The sequence below is a fragment of the Suricata suricatta genome, chromosome 8 (assembly GCF_006229205.1).
Source record: "Suricata suricatta isolate VVHF042 chromosome 8, meerkat_22Aug2017_6uvM2_HiC, whole genome shotgun sequence".
NCBI classification, from domain to species: Eukaryota; Metazoa; Chordata; class Mammalia; order Carnivora; family Herpestidae; genus Suricata; species Suricata suricatta.
In genome coordinates, this window is record NC_043707.1 from 131,128,411 (window position 1) to 131,134,410 (window position 6,000).

At 59.5% G+C, this 6,000-nt stretch overlaps 1 protein-coding gene across 3 annotated transcripts in view; it reads right to left on the reverse strand.

Moving 5' to 3' along the window:
- Positions 1-3,780, reverse strand: part of TMEM51 (transmembrane protein 51) — a 55,350-nt gene extending 51,570 nt beyond the window's left edge. The window contains exon 1 of one of the 3 annotated variants that reach the window (XM_029950094.1): positions 3,683-3,780. The gene's annotated coding sequence lies outside the window, so the exon portion shown is untranslated. Of the gene's footprint in view, positions 1-2,730; positions 2,967-3,038; positions 3,395-3,682 lie in introns of those variants that run through there. The other 2 variants (XM_029950093.1, XM_029950096.1) reach the window with 2 other exon arrangements.
- Between the last annotated feature and the right edge of the window lie 2,220 nt (positions 3,781-6,000).

Sequence of the window (6,000 nt, forward strand, 5' to 3'; positions counted from 1 at the left end):
CTGGCCTGAGTGTGGCCAGAGCCCCTGGGAGACCAGGGGGACCCCAGGGCGGTCAGGTGGGTTTCTGTCCCCGTTCTGCTGCTGACTTGCTGTGTGCCCTTCCTTTCTCTGAGTTTCTTCTTCTTCTTCTTTATTTTGAGAGAGGGAGCACACATGGGAGAGAGAAATGGAGAGAGAGAGAAGCCCAAGTAGCGTGGAGCCCAATGCAGGGCTCGAACTCACGAACTGAACTGTGAGATCCTGACCTGAGCTGACATCAAGAGTCAGATGCTTAACCTACTGAGCCCCCAGGTGTCCCTCCCCGCTCTGAGTTTTACTCATCAAACGCATGTGATCCCCTGCACCCAAGACATTCTAAGGTCCTCCTGTGGCGAGTGAAAGCCAGAAAGTGGTCCCGCTCCAAGCAGAGGGTGACTTCCCTCCCACACGGAGGGCTCTCTTACAGATGGCCATTGCCAGAATGACCCATCCAAGCTTCTGAACCAAAGTGAAAGCAAAAGCCAGGAGCCAGAAGCAGATCCTTCACCACATCCCCCATCAGAAGGCATCTGAGCTTCTGGAACTTTCCTAGCGCTTAGAGAGAAAACTCTGCTCAGTCCCTCAATTTCCACCTTAATTTGGAACGTAGGGAAGAGAGGCCCAGAGCCAAAGCCCTTCGTGCTTCAGCCTCGTCCAGCCCTGGGGCTCTGAGGGGTTTTACTGCCAGACCCAGGGAGGAAGGGAACATTTACCAGAACCATGACCCGATAAAACAGGGGCCCTGAAAGAGGCACGTTGCCCAGGAGACAGGCTGCTGGCTCGGCCTCCAGCTTTGCCATTCCTCACACAGAAGCTCCTGGGTCTTGTGCCTCCTGGGGCCAGGGAGCGGGAAAGCCACAGCTAGAGGGGCCCTGGCACTCGGCCGCTCTCTCTGGTAGAAGACGGGCTGGCAGTTTGGACCACACGCCAAATCCACAAACCTCACCCTTGACCAGGAGTCACGGGTCAAGACCACATGTTAATCTCGGCCTCCGGTGTGGGTCTCCACTCCAGCCCCGGCTTCATCGCCACGGCCTCCAGGCTGCAGGTCAGCCTCCTCCCACCCCCCTCCCCCCACCCCTGCCCCAGCAGTCCTCCCCAAACTTTCATGTGACTTCACACAGCCAGACTTATCTTCCTCACATACCAACAGGATCAAATGGCTCCCTCGTGTCTTTCTTGTTCAGTGACCCGTACTGAGCCCCTAGAACAGCGCCCGGGCCACGCATCTGCTGCATGACTCCAAAGCACTCACTTGATAAAGTCCCACCTGTAACGACCAGCCCATTGCCTAATCAGTCTAGCTCATTCCAGACCCTCAGTTCCCTTTACTTTCTCCCTTCCCACAAACCCATGTGCCACTGCCTGAGCACAGCCCTCCAGGCCCAGCACAGCCCATGACCTTCACGCCTCTGGGCCTTTGCTTACTCGGTTCCGTCTACACAGGCACCCTTCCTCTCTCTCCCTGGGGGACTCCGATACACTGTTCAATATTCCAAGATTCTTTTCTTAGCAGGACCTGCTGGCACACCTCAGCCTGAGTTATTCTTTTTCTCTTGCTCTCCCCTAAGCCCAGTACATAATTTCCTACAGAATACCTGCTAACGTGCTAGGTATGAAGGTCCCGCCTAGGAGGTCATCATTCCCGTAGTACAGATGAAGAAACCGAGGCTCAGTGAGGCGGGGCACACACAGCCAGCCAGTGCTGGGGCCTGACTGCATCACCACCGCTCAGCAAGCCTTGTCATTTACTAGTCACTGGGCTGGGAGCTCTGAAGGCCCTGCATCCATGGGGCAGGCCTGGCCTTACTCATCGAGAGGAGGTCCTAGTCATCCAACCACTGGACAGAACCTCGTGAGGAACAGGTGCAGCGCCAGCCTCCTCCCCTTCCTCTCTCTTCTGCCATTTCTCCCAGGCTGGGCAGTACCCCTGGCAAGAGGGAAGTCTTCGCGGGAAAGGGGTTCCTTCTCAATTCCATTTCTTCCTATAAACTGAGTTCAAAATCTCTGGGTGAGAAGTCTCCAAAGCGTGAAAGCCGTTCACAGGTCCCAGAGCCGACCTTTCAACTGCAGAAGCTATGCTGGAAACAAACCACAAAGGACGAAAACCAAAAACCAGCCCTAGAGGGTAACCCCTCTCCAGCAGCAGATCTGGGTTGACTCCGGCCCCGCCCACCAGGCCCCGCCCCCGCTCCGCTCCAGCAGCTCCTGGGTTCCCAGGGCCTGGACCACCCGCGCGGCTAGGAAGGACCTGGCCGGGGGCCACACTAGCTCATCCGAGAGTGTACAGGTGCCACACGGCTGCGACCGGCCAGCTCGGGGCCAGGCGGGGCTGGGGAACCGTAAGGAAATCCAGGTTTCCTGTTCCCCCACCTCCTGGTTAGAAAAGCCTGCTTTCTCTAAGGGACGGACCACTTCTTGCAATTAGATTTGGCACTCCCAGGCCACGCGCCTCGCGTCCAGACAACAGATCTGGACCGGACTGTCGGTACCTGCTAGGTGCCAGGCACGAGTGCCCGCCTCACTCCAGGAGGCTGTCATGCCCATTTAAGAGTGAAGAAACGGAGTTTCTCCCCACTTCGCTCACGCGATTTCTCACCGGCTTCTAGTACGTGAAACACACATCCCTGAAAAGCCTCGATTTCCAGAAGAGTTAGGGACGGGAGAAGGGGGACCAATCGGGCGGCGCCAGGGTGGTGTCCGGGGACTTACTGGGAAGCTCGGCTCGAAGCAGGGGCGGAAGGTGCCTCTTGGTGGAGGTCAAGGGTTCGAAACCTGCCAGGCGGACGGCACCTGTCCCCTCCCACAGGGGGTCCCGCAGGCCGGCCGCCTTCCCCGGCCGAGGCCAGCGCGATGCCGGGGAGGCGGGTTCCGAGTCCTCCCGGCCGGGCCAGGAAGCTCCCGGACGGAAGGACGGACAGACAGACCTAGACAGCCCTCGACTCCCTCTCCGGCCGGGCGGGGAGCCAACAGTCATCCGCCGGGTGCCGCGGAGCGGAAGGCGCGGCGCGCAGACTCACCCGGGCGGCTGCGGGTCCAGCTCGGTCACGGTCAGACTACCGGGCTCGGGGGCTCCACGACCCCGTCCCCTCGGGCTGCCTCTTCCGGGGCGCTGGGATCCCAGGGCTGGGGGCTCCGGGAGGGGGGTCTCGGTCCAGCGAGGCGGCGGCGAGGGCGCAGCGCCCGCTCCGGGACCGGGATGGGGACGCAGGAAGCGCAGCCTCGAAGCGCCGGCGTGCCGGAGGGAGGGACGGCGAGAGGCAGAGGGCGGCGCCGGCCCGGAGCGGCCTCAGGCGGGGAGAGGCGCCGCCCACCAGTCGACCCTCCCGGCCTACCCTCCGCACCTCCCCCAGGCCGGCGGCACCCACTTCCACGGTTGGGCTGGGGGCGTGCTGGGCGGGGACGCTAGGCCGAGTCCTCCCCCGATCCCTGCCCCTCGGAGTTGGCCGAGCAGAGATGGGGGAGGGGAACAGAGCCCGGACATCCCCAGCCCCGGGCCGCGGGTTTGGATGTGGGGGTGGAATGGGGGGAAGGTGACCTGGGCCGGGAGTCCAGGTTATTTAAGGGTTAAATAGAGCTGGGAGAACCCCCCCCCTTCCCTCCCTGGAGGCTGGTACAGCCCTGCGGACCCTCCAGCCGCACCTTTACCTGGCGGGGCACTCACCTGGCCGCCAGGTGCGCCGGCCTCTACCCCCACTTCCTGGGGAGGCTGCCGCCTCCCTCTCCACCCCAGGGCGTGTTCGCGGCTCTGGGGCCCGCCCGCACCGCCCTGGGCGGGTGGTGTGCGAGGTGACTGATGGGTGGAGTTAGGAAAGAAGGAAGCAGGTTTTTAAAAAGCGAGTCTGCTCCTGCCCTCCGCCCGGTCCCCCACCCCTCCCCGGTCCCCTGAGCACCCCCTGGGGGCTCCCGATCGCACCGCCCCGGGTGGAACCTGCTTCGGGAGCCCGCGCCTGCGTACGGGATGCGGGCGCCCTGGCCGGAGAATCTCGCCTGCTGGTGCTCATTCCCAGCTTTCCCGAGAACTTTCCCGATGAGACCCCGGCTGCCGTCGCCCTGACCACCAGGTTCCAGGCTGCGGCCCTGCCGAGAGGCCCCGAACGGGTGCCTGAGGCCTGGCTCTGGGGAAGGTAAGCCCGGACTGGGGAGGGTGCCTCTTCCCGGGGGCGCCGCCTCCGCCCCGCACCTGGAGCTTCGCCCGTGCCTCTCCGGCGGCCGCCCAGGCGGATCTCAGCCAGACCACAGAAAAACCTGGATTCTAAACATAGGGAGAGAAGGTAGCCCGCCTCCTCTCCTGATCTTAGGTTGTTTTCATTCCAAGAGAGGCCAGGCCAGGGTCCCCTTCTCCTGAGTGTCCAATTCTTTGAAGTTCAAACTTTGAGAAAAGCCAATAGGCATCAGCCGGGTATCAGACAGCCTAGCTGAGGAGAGAAGGCGCCTCCTACTGGGAATTGGCCGTGTCCAGGGCGGAAATTAGACGCCCTGGTGGAATTGCAAATCAAGTTCACTTCCAAACTGCCAAGTTCATGGGTCCACATACTCCAAACGTGTGTATACCAATGTTGCCCCATAAGGGTATTTTTCCCCCATTGTTGCTTTTTAACTTGATCAGTAGCATTTCAACAGGACCCTGGTGCCCACAAATAGGCAGATTTGGGGCTGTCTTGTGATTTGGGGGTGAGGAAAGCATTGAGGGAAACAGCGATGAGTCTTCATGAGTATGACAATAGGTGCTATTCCTCACATCCTTACTATGGACCCATTGCCAGGCTGCTACTCACTTCCCAGCCCACTTAATCCGCATAACAACCTCAGGGATACTTTGGGCTTACACCCACTTTATAGAAGAGAAAGCTGAGGCTCTGAGAGGTGAGGTCATCGTGTGCCCCAGGTCACACAGCTGGGAAGTATCAGGAGTTAGACCCCAGCTGGTTGGCTCCAGAGGCTGCCCTCCCCCTGCTTCCGGAGAATTCCTTGTCGCTCTGCACGTAATCTCTCCCTGGAGACAAGGTTCCCTGCTTCTCCTGTCGGTCCTTCAGGAAAAGAAGTCACTTCTGTCTCACTCTGCACAGTGACATAACTCTCTACCAGTCTGCCTCCTGCTCTCCTTGAGGTTAGGGACCCCTGTGTCCTGTCCACTCCTCCTGGCCCCCTGCAGGTGCTTGATTAAATATCTGTTGGATGGATGAAAGCCCCAAACTGTAACTATTTTACTGAATGGGGTGAACTGTCCGGGCAGGCAGGTGCGTGTGCTATGCAGCTCGCATCGGAGAGCTGTTTCCCATCATAAAGTTCAGATGATGAATTTGGGAAACTTCCAGTCTCCAAAGGGTTGCCGGGAAACAGTCCCACTTTCAGATAAGACGCAGACTCTGGCTTTCATTTCACCCTGCAAGACCGACTTTGGAGAGGCCTGGGCTGGGGAGGATCATTTCAGACAGAGGCTCCAGCGCCTACCTGCAGGCACCGGGCCCCAGTACTTTTCCACGCCAGATCCTGCTCCGCTGCCAGCCTCACTGGGCAGGTCTACCTCAGCCAACCATCCTCAGCATGTTCCCTTTTAGGCAGGCTCATCCTGGCTGATCGGGCAGAGGCCGGAGAAATTCCCATCCAAAGCGGGGCCACGGGCGAAACTAGAAACTGGCCAAGAGGAAGCCCGTTTCTTCGTGTCCTCCTACCCTTCACGGCCCTCTCCCTCTACACAGTGAATGTCTCTGATTCTTCTCCGGTCCTCTAGGCCCTATTGAGGGGGCCAGACTTAGTTGACAGGGCCCAAGATGTGTCCTTGGGGGAAGAGCCGAGGAAGTAAATCTTGAATGGTGGAATTTCTGTTACCCGTGACCTTAACAGGCAGTGGGGAAGATGATGGTTCCCATTTACTGAGCACTATGTTTCAAGAGTTCTGCAACCATTGTATTGTTAAATCCTCAGGACAGCCTTAGAAGGAAAACCCCTATTATGTTGGTGTTTCAGGCCAGGCTAACG